At 35.7% G+C, this 24,791-nt stretch overlaps 1 protein-coding gene across 8 annotated transcripts in view; it reads left to right on the forward strand.

Annotated features, from left to right (window-relative positions):
- Positions 1 to 24,791, forward strand: part of CSNK1G3 (casein kinase 1 gamma 3) — a 113,780-nt gene that overhangs the window by 14,056 nt on the left and 74,933 nt on the right. The gene's annotated exons all lie outside the window — the stretch shown is intronic.

The raw sequence follows: 24,791 nt of genomic DNA on the forward strand, positions 1-24,791 counted from the left end.
TTGGCCCTACTTTAAATATCCTAATAAACACAAGCATCTGATATAGCTACTTAGGCTTAAAAGTAGAGAAATACTTTATAGAAAGGCTTTCTTTTATTAAATGGTAAGAGTTGAAATTAAAGGCATTTATGGGCTAGCCAGAAAATTTAAAGGAAGTATTCAACTTTTGGAACATTTCAGTTAATTATGATTTTGTCGCAAGGTTTTTTTTTTTTTATATTAGATAAAGTTTTTTTCTTTTTCCTGTTTTTACATTTTTGCACACTAAAGTTCACTCCCCCCTGCTATCAGTGCACAGAACAATTCCGTTAGGTCCAAATATTGCCCTCCTTCTGCCCCTTTGTAGTAAACCCCTTCTCCCCCTCCCAGCCCCTAGCAACCCCTGATTTTTTCTCAGTTTCTGTACTTTTGCCTTTTTCAGAATAGCATATTAATGGAACTGTGTGGTATGTGGGCTTTTGAATCTAGCTCCTTTCCCTTTGCATAGGGTATTTGAGATTCAGCCTTGGTGAAGCATGTGTCAGTCATTTCTTTTTGCTCCTGAGCACTGTTCCATTATATGGATGTACCTGGGCATGTTTATCCATTAACCATTTGAAGCATTTGTTTCCAGTTTTTGGCAGTTAGGAATAAAGCTGCCCTGAACATTTTTGTGTGCAGTTTTTTTTTTTTTTTTCTTTTTGGTGAATTAAAAATTTCATTTGACTTGTTAAGTTCCTAGGATTGGAATTATTGGTCATATGATAAGTGTATGTTTGACTTTATGAGAAGCTGCCAAACTTTTCCTGAGCAGCTGTATACCGTTTTGTAGTTCCACCAGTAATGTTGAAGAGTTGTAGTAATAAGCAGTTCCTGAACTTTAAATCTCCTGTATTGAATTACTTTTTAATAATAGCTTGTTAATTTGATTGCATACCAAAACACCATAGCAATAATATTCAGCCTGAACATGATATTTTCATTGCTGTAGACCTTTATCAGATAGATAGTGATTTAGGGGAACCTCAGTTTTTAGGGAATGCAATCTTCATGATGTTTTGGAGCTTTTCTTTCTAGCTTAGATGAGCCAGCCCTGATCTCTGTAAGAAAAACCAGGCCTGAGGCACCTGGGTGGTATAGTCGGTTAAGCTTCTGACTCTTCGTTTTGGTTTAGGCCCTGATCTCAGGGTTGTGAGATCCATACCCATATCAGTTGGGTTCTGCACTCAGCTTGGAGTCGGCTTGAGACTCTCCCTTTCTCTCTGCCCCTTCGCCATGCTTTCTGTCTCTCAAATAAATAAATCTTTCAAAAAAAAAAAAAAAAAGGAAGCAAAGAAAAGAAAAACTAGGCCTTAACCCTGGTGCCATATTGGGACTTAAAGTGTCTTTCAATTTTGTGTCTCTGTCTTCTGGCTACAGCACTTAATTTGGAGAAAGATTCCTATGGTTTGGTCCAGGCAGAAAGAAATCCTTAGTCTGGAGAAGTGATAGTTTAAGTTTTTCTATCACTTGTTGCACATTTCATTATAGAATTTTGTAGAAATTAGCTTGGTTATCTATGATTTATTGTCAGTTACAATATTAAGTTCTTTCTATGATGAGAATTGACAAGATTGTCTTCCTAAGTAAAATTATCCAACGTTGATACTATTTTTTTGTTAAAGATTTTATTTACTTGTCAAAGAGAAAGAGAGAGAAAGAGAGAGAGAGCAGTAGGGGGTGGGATAGAAAAAGCAGGCTCCCCACTGAGCAAGGGACCCCCCCCCCCAATGTGGGGCTCAATCCCAGAAACCTAGGATCATGACCTGAGCTGACACTTCACCGCCTGAGCCAGCCAGGCGTCCCTCAGATGTCGATACTCTTGAGTGAACCTTTTAATTTTGTGACCTTTGCCTACACTCGATGATTATATATATTTTTACAAATTTAGAAATTAGCACTGTAGTTAAAAAGAAAAATAGAATTTCATTAGGAGAACTATGTATGAAGCAGCTACTGACTTTTCTGAAGTACTTTTTCATTTATCTGGTTTTATCAGTCAATGACCTGTTAGATAAATTAGAAGACTGAATTTATACTAAAGTTTTTTATTTTAGTATTTTTTTTAAGTGATTACTACTCAGTGTTTTCTAAACATGTTCAGATCTGCTGAGTCAGGGTTCTCATTCTGCACATCAGTTACAAAGTGTCCTGTGATGCATAGATTGTCAGAATTTATCAAGGTGTATAAGGTTGTCTTTGTTTTCTGTCACATTTTTACTAGTCACTTCAGTTGTTCCTGCTATGTTTGATTTTCTAATAATAAACTTACAAGAATTATTTTAAGATTAAAGTAAAATATAGTTTAAGGGCTCTTTTTGTTTAATTAGCAAAATAAGCATTTTGTGACCTCTTTAAGTACATTCATTTTTTTTCTTCTGGTTCATTGCTACGTTTTGGAGATTAGAGACTACAGTATAAATGACCTTTGATTCGTGAGGTGTTACCCCACTTTGAGCTGTAAATTGCCTGTCTGTCCATACCTTTTTCTTTTCTTCTTTCCTTGAAAAAGACATGATCTTATAAATTAACATTCCTAAACTTCTTTTTTTTTTTTTTTAAAGATTTTATTTATTTATTTGACAGAGAGAGATCACAAGTAGATGGAGAGGCAGGCAGAGAGAGAGAGAGAGGGAAGCAGGCTCCCTGCTGAGCAGAGAGCCCGATGCAGGACTCGATCCCAGGACCCTGAGATCATGACCTGAGCCGAAGGCAGCGGCTTAACCCACTGAGCCACCCACATTCCTAAACTTCTAAGAGGTAGATTGTCTGTTCACTCATTCATTCATTTGCTCATTTATTCAACAAACATTAAATAAATGTCTGCTATATATTATGTGTTATAATAGATAATGGGGAGGTAGAGTTCAATAAACTATTCCTCCCCTTCAGGACATCAGATAAAATAAATGGGCTATCTTAAATTTGAGAAGTAAAAGCTTTGTGTCTTGTCTTTCCTGTAAATTGGCTGTAAAATGTAGAGGTTTCATTAGGTTCACTTTTTTTTTTTTTTCCCTCCATCAGGAAGCTCAAAGGTTATCTTATTTTATTTTCTTTTTTTGTGACCTTAACAGCAAGTGATACTTACCTACTTCCATTATAGGAGTTACATAATGACGATACTTGAATTCTGTCATTTCTTACTTATTAGGCGGGAATATGTTTAAAGAGAGGAAATTCCCCTCATCAATTAGGGTTGATCCTCATTATTAACAGACTCTATATTTGCAGCTTTCTGTACTTGCTGAAATTTATTTGTAGCCTCCAGATCAACATTCTTGGTGCTTTCCCAGGCACTCATGATATGTACATGCACATGTGCAGAGTGGCAAAAAATTTGAATTATCCAACATGCATGTTCCCACCCCAAACTGAACAAGGTGATGCTCTGCCTTTTTGTTTTGTTTTTTTTTGGGGGGGCCTATATTATGCCATTTGGGGGGTGATTTTGCTGTTTAAAATGACCCCCAAATGTAGTATGGAAGTGCTTCCTAGTGTTCCCTATACTCAAAAAACCTGTGTGATATGCTTTCTTGAGAAAATGTGTGTTACATGGGCTTATTTCAGGTGTGAATTTTAATGCTGTTGGCTCCGAGTTCAATGTTAATGACTCAACAATATGTATTAAAATAAAGCATCTTTACACAGAAACATTCGTGAACAAGGTTGTATATTAATCGTTTGCTGACAAGGTTGTGACCAGAGGCTTGCAGGAACTGAACCCTTTATCTTCCCTAGGAGCATGGGTCCATTGTTCTTGTTTCAGAGTTTGCTGCAGCTTTATACAACATAACTCCTGGGAACCAACTGTTTTTAGTTTTGCTCGGATACAGAAGGATATCCTTTTTAATCGATTTAAAAAGTATACTGTTGTGCCATGGGATTCATGAAGTAGATAGACTTAAAAGGGCATGGTGAGACCTGTTCTGGGACAAGTTCATTGCTATATCCCCAGACCCTTGGATTGTGCTTGGTACCGGGTAGATATTCAGTAAGTATTTGTTGAATGCAAGTGAGTCTTCTCAAAACAGAACATGACTTTTCCTTGATGGCTTGGAGTTTAAATTTAATACTGTTCCTATGATTGGGATTTGCAACCGTGTTTGCAATTTTACAGTGAGGTGACCTGCTCATAGAGATTGATCTTGTGAATTTTTCATTTATAGAAATTTACTGTGACCTCTACTTGATTTTTCATTCCCATGATACTTAAAGGGGCAGGAGATGAGGGTATTTTATGCTTCTCTGACTGCACATGTAATAAATGTTTAGGGGGCTGGATATTTTCAAATTAAACTGCCTTCCTGTTCCAACCATTGAGACTCCTTAAGGGGTATGTATTACCAATGAGAGTATAAGTTCATCTGTGAAAATGAAGAGAGGAGGCACAAAAGATATTTTGAAGATCTATGATATAGTCATATCCTAGTTACTAGAAAAGAGTCACAACTAGATAGTTAGAAAATTTACTGGATTAGATATTCAGTAATGTTTATGTATATTAAGAAAATTTAGACTTTAATAAAATTTCTCTTTAAAATTTGACTCACTTATAACTGATTATAACCTAGCATGGTTTGATACTCCTGTGCTGTTACATATTTATTACAGCTTTCAAACTTAGAAATCTTCTCTGACCGTACATAGAAATCTGTTTATCACAACCTGTAAAGATGTATTTTCCATTGTGACCCGTGGATACATACACATTGATAAATAGAACAAAAACAAAATCTCACTGAACAAAACTATCTTTATGACCTTTGTGTATTCCATTTTCTTTTCTGTATAATACTATTTCATTTAAAAAAGTGCTGCTCAGGACTTCTTATATTAGTTGAACTAACCCACTGATTTAGGGTTATGATCCACACTTTGGGAAACCCTGTTCTAATAGAACTGGGGGCAATTTTTAGACTAGAGTTTCCTGGATCTTGAGAGGAATATACAGGGGGCATCACTGAAGTCAGGTTTCAAAACTGTAGTGTTGATGATAGTTACTAAATGTTTTCTGAGACAAAATAAGTTTCTGTAGTATGTAATTACAGAAATTAATCTCCATTTTTGACATTACAGTTAATGATTTAGCTTTTAAAAATAAGTGTTTAGTCTTTTCTTAGACAACCACAGTTGAGCTCATGCCAGAAACCAGTAACTGGGACACTTGCTGCTAATAGAAGCATGTGATGTGCCGGTAGCCATCACATCACAAATATCCTTACTCATTTAAATTTCGGAGAAGCCTGCAGACATGTATTATAATGTAGTTTTTAGAGACTGAATAAGGCATTTGAAATGCTGAATGGGTCATTACATATACTAAATATGGACTTTTTCATTTAAGTTATAAAGCATTGAGAAATCAATGCTGTGACAAGTAACGTGAAAAACAATTAATTTTAAAATTTCCATTATTTCTAATTTTGTATTTGCAAAAACACTGACAGACATGTTTAACATGAAAAGATGACCACAAGAAATTTTCATAATATTACAGATACATGGAACAATTCTATATGTATTACAGCAATATTTTGAAGCTAGATGGAGTATTAATAAGCATTTTAAAAAAATTTAGAACGGCTCATTAATATTTGAAAGCTTTTGCTAGCTCTGGGTGTTTTTTTATGAGGTAGAACATACTATACTGACATGTTCTCAGACTACTTACTCTGTTTTATGTGGTTGCAATCTAAAGAAGGCCAGTTGGCTCTGTAATGTATTAAATTACTGGCCCATGAAGATTAGAGAATCTGATTTTCTATTTTATGTTTTGAAGATTCATCATTGATCATCAAATTAGGAGTATGCCAGTGGCCTACATTTCTGTTCATCTAATCAGATTATGTGTGATGTTTTCTGTATTTAGCAGGTCTTTTTTTTTTTTTTTTTAATCTTTCTTAGTGGATGTTACAGCAAAATTGTATTTGTTCTTAAAAGCAAAACAATTGATTATTTGTATTTGTTTATCAGTTCTTGAGGATAATTTTAAAATACATCTCTTTAATAAATTATGTCTTTTAAATATAAGTATTTAAGTCAGTGTGCTGAAAATAGTGACAGAATCAAACATAATTTGTAAATATTTTGCTAGTGTTTATGCACATTCATGTAGCTTTATGCATGTTAACTAAATTCTTTCCATTCTTTTTTTTTTTTTTAAAGAATTTATTTATTTATTTGACAGAGATCACAAGTAGGCAGAGAGGCAGGCAGAGAGAGGAGGAAGCAGGCTCCTTGCTGAGCAGAGAGCCTAATGCGGGACTCGATCCCAGGATCCTGGGATCATGACCTGAGCCGAAGGCAGTGGCTTAACCCACTGAGCCACCTAGGCGCCCCAAATTCTTGTCCATTCTTTTGGTTATAGATAGTTTAGGGTTTCAGTTAAAAGGGTAATATCTTTTAAATAAAAGTTAAAATACCCTTAGGCAAAAAAAAAATATCCTTAGGCCATATGGATCATTATTTAATTTGCCTTATCAGAAGGTGTATGCTAGGCATATTTGTATGATACTTGTTCTCTCAGTAGTTTTTATTTCTCTGGATGCCAGATTTTTAAGTTTTTATGTTGTGTTTTTCCATTTTCTTCCTTGTAGTGTTTAAATTTAAAACTTCTGAGAGACATGTTTTTTTTACTAGTATTACTGTATCTGTAGGTATAATAGTACTATGATTATTTGTGGGTTTTTAGCAACTGGGGTGACTTTGATGGACATTCTGAATCTTGTATCTGCTTATATTTCTGTTTTTGTTTGACTATTAGAAATCAGAAAAATAAATTTATTAAGTATGGGTACTGAACTATGTGGTATCCATTTTGTATTTAGTATTATGTAGTTATATTTCTAGCATGACCTAGCTGCTTGCTTGATTTCCTAACTTGAAAATTTTCTCAGTTGGTTTGTACTGTGTGTATTGTAAACTGCCCTAAATACTTTTTTCTAACAAGGCTGGCTTTTAAATAGAGATGTTAGTTTTTAGGATAGATTGTTTCTAAAAATGCATCTATAATTTAGTGAGAAAATGATATACTATTCAGTGGTTCTTAACTTTTTTAGGGTCATATAATCTTACAATCTGTTGAAAGTTATGGATTCTGTCTTAAGAAAATGCTCAGAAGGTCCAGGGATTTCAGGTTAAGAGTTCCAGTACTAGTGGACTCTATTTTCATTCAAAGTAAAAGTAAATCAAACCAAAACAAAAAATGATTTGTATAGGCACTTACTACTTTACTTTTCAATAACTTGAAATATTCTTACTAGGTTTTGACAGTATTTTTAAGTTATATTAGGACTAAGTCTATTTATTCATGTTAGAATTAATATTTTTATTAAATTAATGACTGCATGCTAGAATATCAAAATAAGAGAAAGATGTATAAATAATAGTGTCTTCCTCATATCTCTAATATTTGAATTTTTTAGTAGATAAAACCACTTTTTTTAACACTTGAGGAAGAATTAAAAGCCTATCATTTTAATGCTTTAAATGTTTTCTTAATGCTTTAAATGCATTTTAGTATTTTAAATGCTTTAGGTAGTATTTCTATAATTAAAAATAATATGCATATACTATTCTCTTTGATTCTATCTCAGATTATTTTATTGTAAGTAGGCTTCATGCCCAGGGTGGAGCTCAGTGCATGCAGGGCTTGAACTCACTACTGAGAGATCCAAGACCTGAGCTAAATCAAGAGTTGGACGCTCAACCAACTGACCCACCTGAGTGCCTCCTATGTCAAATTTAAATTTTTTTTTCTAATTTTAATTTTATTTTTTTTCTAGCTTTACTGAGGCATAATTGACAAAATTTTATGTAAAGTGTACAATATGTTTTGTGTATATTGTAAAATTATCACAAGTTAATTAACAACTCCATTACATAATTACTTTTTTTTTTTTTGGATGGTTGGTAAGGACAGTTATCTACTCTAAGCAAATTTTAAATATACAATACAGTACTATTAAAATACAATACAATATTACTAACTGTAGTCACCCTGCTGTACATTAGGTCCTCAGAACTTACTGATCTTATAACTGCAAGTTTGCCCTTTGACCTACTTTTTTCCATTTCTCTTGGTGCCTGTCATCCACCATTCTACTGTTTCTATGAGTTGGACTTTTTTGTTTTTGTTTATTTATTTATTTATTTTTAGATTCTACAAATTAGCAGTTCCCTGTAGTATTTGTCTTTATGTCTGTGTATTTCACTTAGTATAATGCTCTAGAGGTTCATCTGTGGTGTCCCAGTGGCAGAACTTACTTCCTTTTTTATGGCTGAATAATGTTTCATTGAAAATAGCCTGTTTTCTTTTTTCATTCATGTATGACAGACACAGTTTGTTTCCATATCTTGGGTATTAGGAAATAGTGCTTCCATGAGCATGGCAGTGCAGATATCTCTCTGAGATACTTATTTCAGTTTCCTTTGGATATATACCCAGAAACAGGATTACTGGATCACATGGTACTTCTGTTTTTGATTTTTTGAGCAACCTTCCTACTATTTTCCATAATGACTATACTAATTTATATTTCCATTAACAGTACACAAGGGTTTGCTTTTTTCCATATCTTCGCCAACATTTGTTAATTCTTACCTTTTTGATAATAACTGTCCTAACAGGTATAAAGTAATAATCTCATTGTGGTTTTGATTTGCACTTGCATGATAACTAGTGATGTTGAGGACCTTTTTTTGTATACCTGTTGGTATATCTTTTTTGGAAAAATGGCTATTCAGATCATTGCCTATTTTTCTCTTTTTAAAAAATTTTTTTTTTTTTTTTTTTTTTGAGTTGGGAAGTAATTCTCTTTAATTTTTTAGAAAAATTTGTGTAGAGTGAGTATTACTTCATACTTAAGTGTTTGGTGGAATTCACCAGAGAAGCCATCTGGGCTTTTTTATCTACAAATTCAGTTTCTTTTTTGTTTTGTTTTTGTTTTTAATTATTTTAATTAACATATATTGTATTATTTGCCCCAGGGGTACAGGTCTGTGAATCATCAGGCTTATATACTTCACAGCACTCACCATATCACATACCCTCCCCAATGTACATAACCCAGCCACCCTATCCCCACCCCCCCACGCCCCCAGCAACCCTCTGTTTGTTTTATGAGATTAAGAGTCTCTTACGGTTTGTCTCCTTCCTGATCCCATCTTGTTTCATTTTTTCCTTCCCTACCCCTTAACCCCCCCACTCTGCCTCTCAGATTCCTCACATCATGGAGATCATATGATAATTGTCTTTCTCTGATTGACTTATTTCACTCAGCATAATACCTTTAGTTCTATCCACGTCGTTGCAAATGGCAAGATTTCATTTCTTTTGATGGCTGCATAGTATTCCATTGTGTATATATACAGTTCTTCTTTATCCATTCATGTGTTGATGGACATCTGGGTTCTTTCCATAGTTTGGCTATTGTGGACATTGCTGCTATAAACATTCGGGTCATTGCCTATTTCTTAACATTATTTACTATTGAGTAGTATGGGTTCCATATATATTTTAGACATTAACTCCTTATCAGACATATGATTCACAAATACTTTTTCTCATTCCATAGGTTGCCATTTTATTTCATTGGAGGTTTCCTTTTGCTACAGCAGACTTTTAGAGTCCAGAGCGCTCACCTTTATACCATGGAACCGCGCGGCTACAGCAGACTTTTAGTTTGATGTAGTCCTATCTGTTCATTTTACTTTTGTTATCTATTCTTTTGGTGTTATATTTAAAACATTCATTCCCGAGACCAGTGTCAGGAAGATTTTTTTCTATGTTTTCTCCTAGAGGTTCAGGTGTTGTATTTAAGTCTTTGGCCCATTATGAGTTAATTTTTGTGAATGATGTGAGATAGGGGTCCACTTTCATTCTTTTGCATGTGGATGTCTAGTTGTCCCAACACCATTTATTGAAGAGACCATCCTTTACCCATTTTATGTTTTTGGTGCCCTTGTCAAAGATTAGTTGACCATATATGTATGGATTGATTTCTGGGTTCTCTATCTTGTTCTGTTGATTTATGTGTCCTTTTTTTTTTTTTTTTATGTCAATACCATGTTGTTTTGATTGTTGGAGTTGTGTAATATAGATTGAAGTCAGGAAGTGTGATGCCTTCAGCCTTGTTCTTCCTTAGGATTGGTTTGGTATTTGGAGTCTTTTGTGGTTCTCTCTGAATTTTAGCATTGTTTTTTCTGTCTGTAAGAAAAGTCCTTGGATTTTTGATAAGGATTGTGTTGAATACATAGATCACTTTGGGTTATTTAATCAATTCTACCAATTTAAGAACATTGTATATCTTTGTTGTATTTGCGCCTCTTCAGTATTTTCCATTAATGTCTTACATGTTTCAGTGTATAGGTCTTTCACCTCCTTGGCTGAATTTATTTCCAAGTATTTAATTCTTTTTGATCCTGTTGTAAATGGGATTGCTTTTATAATTTCTTTTTCAGAGCATTCATTGTTAGTATATGAAAGTTCATGAATTTTGTATGTTGATTTTTGTGTCCTGTAACTTTACTAAATTTGCTTGTTATAGCTAACAGTTTTTGGTAGAATTGTCGGACACATAGCATACCAAAACTAATGAATATAACAAAAATACTTCTTAGAGAGAAATTTATAGTGATAAGAGCCTATATTAAGAATAAAGAAAGGCGAGCCTGGGTGGCTCAGATGGTTAAGTATCTGCTCTCCACTCAGGTCATGATCCCAAGGTCCTAGGATTGAGTGCTGTGTTGGGCTCCTTGCTAAGTGTTGAGTCCACTTCTCCCTCTGCCTCTGTCTCATGAATAAATAAATAAAATATTAAAAAAAAAAAGAATAAAGACCTAATATAAAGGAACCTAAAGTTTATAGTTCAAGGTAAAAGAAAAAGAACTAGAAGAAGAAAAAACTAACTTCAAAGTTAGCAGAAAGAAGGAAATAATGAGATCAGAGCAGAGCTAAGTGAAATAGAAACTAGAACAACAGAAAAGATCACAAAATGAAGAGTTGTTCTTTTAAGGATAAAATTGATAAAAGTCTTAGCTAGGCTAAGAAAAAAAGAGGAGACTCAAAATTAGAAACAAAAGAGGAGATACTGCAGATAATACTGCAGGAATACAAAAGCTTGTAAGAGACTCTTGTAGGCAATTATTGCCAAAAAATTGTGTAATCTGAAAAAATAACGTCATAGAAACAAACAACCTACTAAGATTGATTCAGGAAGAAATAGAAAATCTTAATAGACTTGTAATTACTAAGGAGATTGAATTAGCAAAGAAAAATTTCCCAACAACAACAACAACCACAAAATAACAGGACCCGATGGCTTTACTGGTGAATTCTACTAAACATCTAAGAGAGGAATGAATACAGTTGTTCTGAAACTCTTCCAAAAAATGAAGAGGAGGGGCGCCTGGGTGGCTCAGTCATTAAGCGTCTGCCTTCAGCTCAGGTCACAATCCCAGGGTCCTGGGATTGAGCCCCACATCGGACTTCCTACTCACTGGGAAGTCTGCTTCTCCTTCTCCCTCTCTCTGCCTGCTGCTCCTTCTGCTTGTGTGCTTTCTATCTCTTTCAAATAAATAAATAAAAAATCTTAAAAAAAACAAAATAAAACAAAAAAAAACTGAAATGGAAGTAATACTCCTAAAGTCATTTCATGAAGCCAGTACTACTGTGATGCCAAAGCCAGATAAGGACTCTATAGAAAAAAATATTACAGACCAATATCCATAATATATATAAATGCAAAAATCCTCAACACAACACTAGCAAACTTAATTTACTGGAACATTTAAAGGGTCATATGCTATGATCAAGTGGGATTTAAGCCTGGAATGCAAGGATCCTTCAACATTTGCTAATCAATAAATGTAATACAGCACATTAACCAAATAAAGGTTAAAAATTGTATGAGCACAATAATAGATTCAGAAAAAGCGTTTGACAAAATTCAATATCTGTTCATGATAAAAGTCTTGAGAAATTATGTATAGAAGAAAGTACCTCAACATAATAAAGGCCATCTGTGACAAGCCCGTAGGTAACATCATTTTCAGTGGTGAAAGGCTGAAAGCTTTTCCTCCAAGATCAAAAACAAGACAAGGATGCCCTCTCTAACCACTTGTCTTCCACATAGTACTAGAAGTCCTAGCCACAGCAGTCAGACAAGAAAAATCAATAAAAGGTATTCAAATTAGAACAGAGGAAGCAGAATTGTCTTTTTTTTTGGCAGATGGATTATCTTAGAATTTTCTACTGTAACAGTGATATAATTTTAGCCTACACATTTCCAGTTATCCTTCTGTCTTTAAATGTTTGGAAAGTTACTATTTTTACTTCTTCCATTGCTTACCTTTGACATTTTATTTTATTTTATTTTATTTTATTTTATTTTTTTTTTAAGATTTTATTTATTTATTTGACAGAGAGAAATCACAAGTAGATGGAGAGGCAGGCAGAGAAAGAGGGGGAAGCAGGCTCCCTGCTGAGCAGAGAGCCCGATGCGGGACTCGATCCTAGGACTCTGAGATCATGACCTGAGCCGAAGGCAGCGGCTTAACCCACTGAGCCACCCAGGCGCCCCTACCTTTGACATTTTAAATAACATTTTTACATTTCTGTTTTATTCTAGCAATTTTAAATTCTCTCACTTTTTTTTTTTTTTTTTCATTTTGTCTTTACTCCATACTTTGTAAGGTGCAGATACTCTTATTTCTCTTGTTTTTTTTTTTACCACTTCTACTTCCACTTAACAGCTGAGCATTTGTCAATTGTATGAAGGTTGGGCAATTTATATTCTCTTCTGTAACATTTATTTTGCATTTTTGGGGTAGGATTGATTCTAAAACCTGAAAATTAATGAACTGTGCTTGCATTTTTAGGACATGCTGGAGAACCAAGTAGTATACTAGGATTAAAAATTTTTTATTATTTTTTATTGTAATTCCAATATAGTTAACCTACAGTTTTATATTAGTTTCAGGTATACAATATAATGATTCAGCAATTCTGTACTTTACTCAGTGCTCATAGTGGTGAGTTTACTCTTTCTTCCCCATCACCTAGTTCATCTATTTCACTCATCCTTACACCCCCTCCTGTCTGGTAACTATCAGTTTGCTATAGTTAAGAATCTGTTCCTTAGTTTGTCTCCCTCTTGCTCTTTTTTTCCCTTTGTTAGTTTGTTTTGTTTAGTAAATTCCACATATGAGTGACATCCTGTATTTTGTCTTTCTCTGACTTATTTTGCTTAGCCTTAAACTTTCTTGCTTCATCTGTGTTATTGCAAATGACAAGATTTTATTTTTTTATGGATGAATAACATTCCATTGAATACATACACCATATCTTCCTTACCCTTTATCTATTGATAGACACTTGGGCTGCTTCCATAATTTGACTGTTTTAAATAACTAACAGTGCCATAAATGGAGGGTATCCTTCCTCATTAGTGTTCTTTGGGCCCTTTTTGCTCTAGTTCAGGAAAATTTTCTTTGAAAAGTTTTTTTAATTTTCTTCGTCCTTTACATTTGTTGAAATTATTAATTTGAGGGGCATCTGGGTGGCTCAGTAGGTTAAGCTTCTGCCTTCGGCTCAGGTCATGATCTCAGGGTCCTGGGATCGAGCCCTGCATCCAGCTCTCTGCTTGGTGGGGAGCCTGTTTCCTCCTCTCTGTGCCTGCCTCTCTGCCTACTTATGATCTCTGTCTGTCAAATAAATAAATAAAAATCTTTTTTTTTTTTTAAAGATTTTATTTATTTATTTGATAGCGAGAGATCACAAGTAGGTGGAGAGGCAGGCAGAGAGAGAGAGAGAGATGGAAGCAGGCTCCCTGCTGAGCAGAGAGCCCGATGCGGGACTTGATCCCAGGACCCTGAGATCATGACCCGAGCCGAAGGCAGCGGATTAACCCACTGAGCCACCCAGGCGCCCAATAAATAAAAATCTTAAAAAAAAAAGAAATTATTAATTTGAAGTTGGAGGTGTTTGGTTGCTTCATCCTGTGTGTTTTCCTTTATTTGTTTTCTTATTTTTGTTTTGTATATTAAGATTGTTTCCCCACTTGATCTTTGCTTATTCCATTTAATGTAACATTATTTTGTCATTCTCCCTCTATATTACTGTTCTTCTCAAAAGCCTCTCTGGATCTAGTTGTTATTATTTTTGGTAGTCTTTCCTCTTCTTTTGTGTGGGTGATCTCCTTTTGCCAGATTTTTTACTTGCTTTTTTTGTTTGTATTTTTCTTTCATATAATTAGCTTTCTTCCCAAATACAGTAATTCTGAATTGTCAGTTCATTAGTCTCTTGATGTCATGTATACACTATGGTGCTTATTGACTATGAGTTTCCACATTAGAATGAGTACTCAGGGCACCAGTCTGTAGGCAAGGGGTTCTTCAGAATGCCAGATGGGGATGGGTTTCATTCTGTGATGCCAGAGTATAATTTTCCCTTCCCCATGTTCTCCTTTGGGCCTTCCTTTGGCTTCTTTAGAGGTCTGTTCTTATTTTGTTTTGCTTTGTTTTGTTTTACATAGGAGATAGTTAATTGTAGTTAGTAACAGTTTTCCCATTCCCCCATTTTACCCCTGCCTCCCATCCCTTCTTTCGTGCTCACTATTTCACCTTCCTTTAGGAAGCCTTTGTGGACTTCTAGTCTGGCAGATCACTTCTTTACTTACCTGTTTTATTTTCTGGCACTTAGTTTGGGATTTTGCTTCCTTCACTCTTTCACCTGTAGTATATGTGTTTCTTCTCATCTTTTATAAGTTTATTAATGTTTCATGTCTCTAAGGGTAACTGGTAAGAATATACATAGTTACAGTTGTTAACTCTTAAAAAATAGGATATTTAAACAGAAAGGTATATATATATATCATAGACAGCATGTTACAATTTTGTAGGTTAATAATTTTTTTCTTCTGTTCTCTGTGTGTGTATGTGTGTATGGTTTTTTTGTTCAGAAATGTCTTGGAGCCCTATGTACATGAATGGGGCTTGTTGAGTGGTGGGTCGTTCCCCCCGTGCCCCCCCGCCGCCCAGTTTGGTTCAGATTAGGATTGGCCAGTATCGAGGTGTTATAGAATACTGAGAATATAGGATGGCAAAAGGCAGAAGGAAGTCCCAGGCTGCAGATCCAGCTAGAAGGAAACAGTCTGTATTTTGAGAGGTCAGACAGTTAGCAAGAACAACATGAGAAAGTAAAGTGGGTAAGAATATGAACTCAGGAATTCTCCTTTTTTAAATCATTTCTCACCGTATCAGTTACTAACTTCATGATGCTGGTCGTGCCATGTGATGTCTTTAAAATTTAATTTCCTTGTTGGTAAAAAAAAACTTTTTGAGAATTTATGAATTAATCTATTTAAAATACTTACTGTAGTAAGTGCTCAGCAAATACCAACTACAGAGATTTCACACACACACACACACACACACACACACAGAGCTTCTGCATTTTTCTGGAAAAATTGGTATGTCTAGATTCCTCAGTGGCACTGGTAATATTTACAGCTGAGTAAAAACTGTCCCTTTCAAGTGGAGTATTTGCTTTCTAGTGCTGTAGTCCCTAGTATTCCTTATGGTCTTAGTCTCTGCTTGATTCACTCATACATATTACCTGCCTTACTTGTTTGGGCATTTGGATTTGTGACTCATGGTTTATTGGTGTTAGGTAGAGCTGAAAGAATGTCTTCGGTTTTCAGAACTGATTTTTCTTTGGTGCTAGGATGAATCACTACAGAAGACAGAAATGCAGACAGTATTAACAGAGTAACTCAGGCAAGGGAATGCTATCTCATCCAGAACATTCTTGGGAGCACGGGTAGCAGACTGGTTGGCATATGCAAAAAATTCTCACTGAGGTCTTTCAGGTGAACGAACAGCCTGATGTTAGGGGGTCTGGTGATAAGTAGCTGGGGGAGGGGCGCTCTAAGTAGAAATTATACACCTAAAACCTGGAAATGTTTAGGGATAGAAATAAATCATTTATTAATCTATAATATCTATTGACTGCCCTACATGCCCAGTAGTGTACTAGGTTCAAAGGTCATGAAGTTATATATGAGTCGTTGTCATCAAATTCAACAGGCAATTTTAATACTGTCCGTAATATAATGGCATCCTTAGAAATCTCCTAGTCTAATCCTATTTTATAATTATTAAAATAAGGATAGCCATATTAATCCTTGCCCAAGTGTTTGCTACTAGTTGGTATTCCAAGACCTCTTTTTTTATTATCCTTGATAGGCAGGTAGCATCAAAGAGGTCTGGAATCATGTAGTGAGGGTCCCTAGACCTGATTCAACTGTTGTATTAGAGCAGGGTACAAAGATTGGAACTTAGGTAGGAGAGAAGGTTGTATTACCTTACATAAAACTCATTCTTTGAAAATTGGAGTTAGAGATTCTTTTAGGGGACTTGAAGTAAGTGGCTATGTCGGAGAAGCCTACATGGCACAGAACTATAGGCACCTTCTAGGACCTGTAGGTGTTGTGTAGAACCCAAGGGTAGCCTCCATCCCAGAGCCAGCAAAACAGGGGCCCTTACTGTTACAGGGCCAAAATGTGAATTCTGCCCATAATCTGAAAGGGCTTGGAAGAGAATTCTTCGCTACTTTAGCCTCCAGGTGAGAATGCAGCCTGGCTGATACCTTGAATGAAGCCATGAATTCCTGAGCAAATGACTCAGTTGAGCTGTGCCCAGACTTCTGATCCATGAAAACTGTGAACTAGTTAAGTGTGTATTGCTGTAAGCCTTGACGTTTTTGCTAAATTGTTACACAGCACTGGAAATCTAGTACTTTTGGTCATGTCCAAGTATATTGTATTCTTTAGTATAGTGTTATAATGAACACAGTGCTTTACTATCTAATGTGAAATACCTAGTCCACCCTGTCCTGTGCTTTAAAAGCATGGTCATAGCAATTTGTGGTGCGCTGTGCAACAGTTCGAAATGACAGGTGTGCCACATACGCTCTCTCACAACTACTCCACTCATGTAACCCGAAGTAGCCATCAAGATATGTAAACGAATTGGTATGGATTCATTCTTTTTTTAAGATTTTATTTATTTATTTATTTGACAGACAGTGATCACAAGCAGGCAGAGAGTCAGGCAGAGAGGGAGGGGGGGGAAGCAGGCTCCCTGCTGAGCAAAGAGCCTGATTCGGGTCTCTATCCAGGGCCCTGGGATCATGACCTCAGCTGAAGGCAGAGGCTTTAACCCACTGAGCCACCCAGGCGTTCTTGGATTCATTCTTACAAAAACTTATTCATGAACAATAAAATTTGAATTTCACATGATTCTCATGTGTTATAAAATGTTATTATTAATTTTTTTCCCAACCATGTAAAAATGTAAAGACCATTTTTAGTTTGTGGTGTGCAAAACAAATCACAGGCTGAATTTAACCTGTAGGCTGGAATTTGTGGCTGTAGTTAATAGCTAGACTTGTAGGTGATACTAATACTATTGGGTAGTTGCTATAATAGGGAAAGTACTAGTGCTGTTTGAGATCCTCAATAAGAAAATATTTCAATAAAAAATGTATTTGTAAACATATTTTAAAGACTAAAAAATCTTATTACGGGTTCATGAGGAGTTTCTTTTGAATGTGGTGAACTGGAAAGGCTAAAACAGAAAAGAGCTTCCTTTCTCACTAACCACATTATCATGTATCTGCTTTGATTATTCTCCCTTCCTCACTCATAGATGATATCTTAGTTTCCTTTGATTTTTTGTTATATATTTATAAGAATAAGTTTACTTTTGGCAGTGGACTTATTTTCAGGTATTAAAGGTTTTGAGGTTCAGTTTTAAGCTAATTCCTTGCTTCTTTCAACCACTATCTCCCCACCTCTCACTTTCAGGCCTGGCTCTTGGCTCTGGAACTTTGTTTGGGGAAGAGATTTGACTTTTTTCTGCATCCCCCCCCTCCCCCCGCCCATTATGCTGGCCCTTGCTCCTTTACCATTCATATTGGATAGAGGGGTATGAAGACGAAAGGGCAAAAGTCCTTTCATATATGAAACACGTTCATAGGCTCTTTCTTTCATGAGGCACTTCTGGTTTTTCAGAGGCTTTGTGAGGACTCTGTAAAACAAAGTTCTAAATATTGCTGTACACAAATATGTACATACATGCATTACAAAAAAGGTCTGGAGCATACACACCAAACTGAAAGTAATGGTTATTACCTCTGCATAGGCAAGTGGGTTGGAAGACAAGGGGTGTGGGTATCCCAAGGGGTACTTTTACTTCATCTTTATTATTTGAATTCTTAATTACATGTAGATTGTGTTTTGGGTATTTGATTAAATGTAAACCAAAAGCTATGTATTGAAAATAACATAAAAGATTGCAAAAGGGGGGCGCCTGGGTGGCTCAGCGGGTTAAAGTCTCTGCCTTCAGCTCTGGTCATGATCCCAGGGTCCTGGGCTCTCTGCTCAGCGGGTAGCCTGTTTCTCCCTCTCCCCGCCCTCCCCGCCTGCCTCTCTGCCTACTTGTTATCTCTGTCTGTCAAATAAATAAAATCTTAAAAAAAAAAAATGAAGATTGCAAAAGGAAAATTACTTCTAGAAGTAATAGAAGTATAGAAATATAGAAAGGCTCTTTAAGGTTCTAAAGTAAAGTACTGTGGTAAATTAAAGTACTGATACATTCTAAAGTAGTAAAATTCTGATATATTCTAAAGTAAAGTACTGATACATTCATTAACTTTAAGAAACATTATAATAATGTTATAGGATGGAAAAAAAACCTGAGCTTTCTGATGTAGCATTGCTTTTTGGGTGTGGGTTATTTCTAAAAGTCACATTTTGAAGAGTTGTCGATACTATGACCTATGATGTGTAGGTTTTAAGTATCATTTTATGAGCTTGGACAAATGTATACACCTGTGTAGTCCTTTTCCACTTAAGATGTAGAACATTTCCTTCTCCCAGAAAGTTTCCTCAGGCTACTCTTCACTCAGATATCCCAACACCCTAGGCAGCACTGGTGTGATTTCTATCACCACAGCTTGTTTTGCTGATTTTAGAACTTCGCGTAACTGGAATCATATAATATGTACTCATAGGTTCCTGACTTTGTTCACTCAAATATGCGAGAGATTTTGCTAAAAAAAAAAAAAAAAAATTAAGTTCTTTTAATATATACAGAGCTATTGATATTTTCTATTTCATCTTGTAATCCTATGTTGGATTTCTAAAAAAAAATTTTGTCCATTTCCCTTAAAAAAAAAGATTTTAATTAATTAATTTATTTTAGAGAAAGAGAGTGTGCACAAGCCTTAGGGGGAAGAGAGAAGACAAGCAGACTCTACACAACAGTCTTGGAGCCCAGTGTGGGGCTGGATCTCATGACCTGAAGTTCACGACCTGAGCCAAAATCAAGAGTCAGTTGCTTAACTGTCTAAACCAGACAGGTGCCCCAAGAAATTTGTCCATTTCGTCTGAGTTATCAATTTACTGGCATAAAGTTGCTCATAATTGTCCTTTATCTTTTTAAAATTTGTAAGATCTTCAGTGATGTGCCTTCTTTCAGTATTGTTATTGGTTATTTATATATTTTCTCTTTTCATTTTTGATCATTTTTGCTAGGAGTTACCAGTTTTATTGTTAATTTTCAGAGAAGGAGTATTTTGGCTTTATTTACTTCCTCTGTTGTTTATTTTCTACTTTTATTGATTTTGTTCCCTAGATAATTTCTTTGAATTTCCTTTCAGGTTCATTGACACTTTATTCTGCTTTATTCAATCTACTTTTAAGTGTATCCAGTGAAGCTTTTCATTTCACATATGAGTCTTTTTGTTCTAGAGTTTCCATTTTTTTAATGATATTTTGGCATTTATCAGCTGACACTCCTGATTTCACTTATTAAGACTATATTTTCATATAGTTCATGGGATATTAATAATAGTTTTATTAAAGTATTTCTTTCTTTCTTTTTATTTTTAAAGATTTTATTTATCCATTTGATAGAGAGAGATCACAGGTAGGCAGAGAGAAAGAGAGGGAAGCAGGCTCCCTGCCAAGCAGAAAGCCCTATGCGGGACTCCATCCCAGGACTCCGAGATCATGACCAGAGCTGAAGGCAACGGCTTACCTCACTGAACCACCCAGGCACCCCATTAAATTATTTCTTAAAGTGATGTCTAGTTTGCTCTTTTCTAGCTTTTTAAAAAGAATACCTAGGGTGCCTGCGTGGCTCAGTGGGTTAAGCCTCTGCCTTCAGCTCAGGTCATGATCTCAGGGTCCTGGGATCAACCCCCACATCAGGCTCTCTGCTCAGCAAGGAGCCTGCTTCCGCCTCTCTCTGCCTGCCTCTCTGTCTACTTGTGATCTCTTTCTCTGTCAAATAAATAAAATCTTAAAAAAAAAAAAAGAAAACCTAGATCATTGCTTAAAAATGTTTTTCAGTTAGGCATTTAAAGCTTCTGATTTTGTTCTAAGTGTTGATCTAGATAGAGCTTACAAAATTTAGTGTTTCATTATTATTTTGTTACAGCTTTTTCTAATTTCGCACATTTATTTTTCAATTTATTTATTTATTTATTTATATTAACTTGTAATGTATTATTTGTTTCAGGGGTACAGGTCTGTGATTCATCAGTCTTACACAATTCACAGCACTCACCATAGCACATACATTCCCCAGTGCCCATCCCCTAGCCACCCCATTCAACTTTATACACAAAAGTGTATATAATTCCTTTTTTTTTTTTAAGATTTTATTTATTTATTTTATTTTATTGTTTATTTATTTGACAGAGAGGTCACAAGCAGGCAGAGAGGCAGGCAGAGAGAGAGGGGGAAGCAGGATCCCTGTTGAGCAGAGAGCTTGATGCGGGGCTCCATCCCAGGACCCTGAGATCATGACCTGACCTGAGCCGAAGGCAGAGGCTTAACCCACTGAGCCACCCAGGTGCCCTTTTAATTGCTTTTAAATTTTATTTTGATCAGAGAATGTGCTGTGTAATACTTCAGCTCTGTGAGATTTAAATTCTGACACAGCATATGATCTTTCTTGGTGAGCATTTAAAGGAAATACTATTTAGTAGTTATTAAATGTTATATTTTATAAATGTCAGCTAAGTGCAGGGTACTGATGGTATTATTTAGATCTACTGTGTCAGTATAATCCTGATATTTTTGCTTCCTTTAAAATTTTTCGAAGATCGATTTATTTATTTCCTAGAAAGAGCATATAAGAGCATGGGAGGGGCAAAAGGGAGAGGGAGAGAAAATCTCAAGCAGACTCCCTGCTCTGTATGGAGCTTGATGTGGTGGGGCTTGATCTCATGATCCTGAGATCTGACGTGAGCCAAAATCCAGAGTCAGTCCCTCAACTCCCTGAGCCGCCCTGGCGCCCCTAGATATTTTTGTCTTCTATTTTGTCATTTATTGAAGCATTGTTAACATTTTCACCTTTGATCGTCTTTTTTCCTTTAGTTCTTCATTTTAGTTTTAGTTTTAGTTTTTTTTTTTGTTCATATGTATTTATGATTTTTATGTTTTTCAGCTTAATCGATATTTTTGGCATTATGAACTGGACCTCTGTATCTTTAGAGATATTTCTTTGGCTATTTACTTTGGTAATATTGTAGCTTCTCAAGTTTTCTTACACTTGCCATTTGCATAGTGTATCTTTGTCTCTTCTTTTACTTTCAGTCTCTTTGTCTTTGTATTTGAAATTGTTTTTAGAGGTGAATATAGGTGAATGTTGCTTTTAAAAAAAAAATTTTTTTTAAAGATTTATTTATTTAACAGAGAGAGAGGAAACACAAGCAGGGGGAACTGAAGTGGGAGAAGCAGGCTTCCTGCTGAGCAGGGAGCCCGATGTGGGGCTCAATCCCAGAACCCCAGGATCATGATGTGAGCCAAAGGCAGGCTCTTAACGACTAGGCCATCCAACTGCCCCTGGATGTTGCTTTTTTAATACAGTGACAATTTTTCCCTTTTGAGAATGTGGTCTATTTTCATAGGCCTTTGTGTGTTTTTGACTGTAATGTCCTGATCTTTGTTTTCTTTTTGTCTCATGTCTTCTTTCTCTTTTGTTTTAATCAGCTGTTGTTTATTGTTTTTATATTTTGCCTTAGTTGTTTAGTTATTCCTATTCAGTTAATTTTTTGTATTTGTCCTGCATATTAAAATAAACATTCTTTGCTTGACATTGGCTACTTAATATTGAACCACATCATTCCCCACAAATATAACAATCTTAAAATAATGCAATTCCATATACTTGCCCCCATTTTTGTTGTCGTAAATTTTACTTCCATTTTTTGTTATTAATGACACTAAAAAGTTATTTGTGCTTTAATCAGTAATTTATCTTTTAAGGAAATGAATACCCATGCATTTTTGATTTCCAGTGCTCTTAATTTCTATTCGAAGTTTGACATTTCCTCAATTTATAGGTTAATGTTTTTCACTGAATTTGGGACAATTTGAACCATTATTTATTCACAAATTTTCTGTCCCATTCTCTTTATTCAATTTACTAGGACTTTAATCGCTATTTAGTAGTTTTAAAGTCCTGTTTTCTAATTCCACAATCAGGATTGTTTTGGAGTCTGTTTCCTTTGACAGTTTGGTTTCCTGGCTGTGGACTTTCTAATTATTTGCATGTCTGGTAATTTTTAATTGTATGCTAGACATTAGGAGTCCAGCATTGTTAAGAGTCTGGGTCTTTTGTCTTTTTAAGTATGTTCAGTTTTGTTATGGAAAGGAGGGAGGTTTGCTGATGCTTTTCTTAAATCTAGGCTTGGTTTTAGGCTTTAGTTGAGCCGTGTATTGTAGTCTTTACTCTAGAGTATGGTCTTTACTCTTAAGACCTGGTCTTTGTGGTGTCTCAGCTGAATTCCTGGGATATTAATGAGTTTCCTCCACCATGACTATATATGAACTTAAATCTCTCCCAGCACTGTGCAGCCATTAGTATGTTCATTATTCATTTAACCCCATAGTAGCCATTGTCCAATAGATATTTCAGAATATTGCTACACATGTAGTCTAGCTTTCTGCCTACCACTCTTTATCCCCAGCACTGTACCACTGCCTCACCTTGTGTACCAAATCCTACAAATTTCACTTGTTTCAGCAGTGACTGATCTTAATCACTGCATTCTACCCGTGTCTCACCTCCCTATATTGTGGTCAGAAAATTATCCCTCCCTAGAGAGCTTAGGTAAAGGTGGGACTCACCTTATGTGTTTGCTTTTTCTCGAAGATCATAGACCATAGTGCCTGTTACTTAATAACTGAAAATGGGTGCTTTATAAATTTTATCCATTTGTGTAGTTTTTTATAGCAGGGTGGGCAGTTCAGTATCAGTTACTCTATTATATTTGGAAACAGAATAAACAGTGTATGTCTTTTACAGATACCAAAGAGATGCTTACAGTTTTATCTGCAAAATATGAGTATGGCAGAAATACTATGAAACAACTTAAACACATTGGGTGTTAGGATTAAAAGCCTATTTGGGGGATTGCTGGGAATTAATCAGATGATACTATTTGTTTCAGCTCTTGTTGCAATTGCATTATATAATAAGTTTCAGAAATATAAGAAAGAAGTCCTTGATACTGATCCAGGTTTCCTTATTAGTGACTATGTTTTGAAGTTACTTCTTTAATTGCAGAGAATAGGAATCCACTTAAATTGTTCAAACAAAAGTAGGAGAATTGCTCAAGCTTGCAGAATTGAGGTATGGTAGATGGGTGAAATTCCCAGAGAAGATGAATGGGGAAGACTCCTCCAAAAGCCTTTTTTTGAGGTTTAGTGTTTTCATGTATCTATTAGAAAATATAAAAACTAATCTTCTCCACCTCATGGCCAGTATTTCTTTTTCTATTTTTTTTTTAATTTTATTTATTCCTTTGACAGAGACAGATCAGAAGTAGGCAGAGAGGAAGGCAGAGAGAGGAGGAAGCAGGCTCCCCGCCGAGCAGAGAGCCCGATGCGGGACTCGATCCCAGGACCCTGAGATCATGACCCGAGCTGAAGGCAGAGGCTTTAACCCACTGAGCCACCCAGGCGCCCCATGGCTCAGTCATTAAACATCTATCTGCCTTCCAGCCCAGGTCATGATCCCAGGGTCAAATTACTTTTTATTTTTTTTTAAGGCCTAGTTCAAATGTTACATAAGAATTGTTTCCCATGATGAGTGGCAAGAGTGCTCTTTGCATTACCATTTCTGAAGCCCATTTCCATATATAGTTATAAGTAATAATAAATATTTATTATTTATTAATAAATAGTATTTGAATTCTTTTTTAAAAGGTTTTATTTATTTATTTGACACACAGAGAGAGAGAGAACGAGAGAATGAGTGCAAGTACACGTAGGGGGAGCAGCAGGCAGAGGGAGAAGCAGGAAGGAGAAGGAGAAGCAGGCTCCCTGCTGAGCGAGGAGCTCAGTGTGGGTATCCCAGGACCCTGGGATCATGACCTGGGCTGGAAGGCAGATGTTTAATGACTGAGCCACCTAGACTCCTGTATTTGAATTCTTTCCTTCTTTCTTTCTTTTCTTTCTTTTTTTTTTTTTTTAAACATTTTATTATTTATTTGACAGAGAGAGAGAGAGAGAGCGCGTACAAGAAGGTGGAGCAGCAGGCAGAGGGAGAGGTTTCAGGCTCCTTGCTTAGCAAGGAGCCTGATGTGGGGCTTGATCCCAAGGTACTGGGATCATGACTTGAGCCAGAGGCATTCACTTAACTAACAGAGCCACCCAGGCACCTTGTATAATTTCTAATAAATATTTGAATGAATG

This window comes from Mustela nivalis, assembly GCF_964662115.1.
Source record: "Mustela nivalis genome assembly, chromosome: 3".
NCBI classification, from domain to species: domain Eukaryota; kingdom Metazoa; phylum Chordata; class Mammalia; order Carnivora; family Mustelidae; genus Mustela; species Mustela nivalis.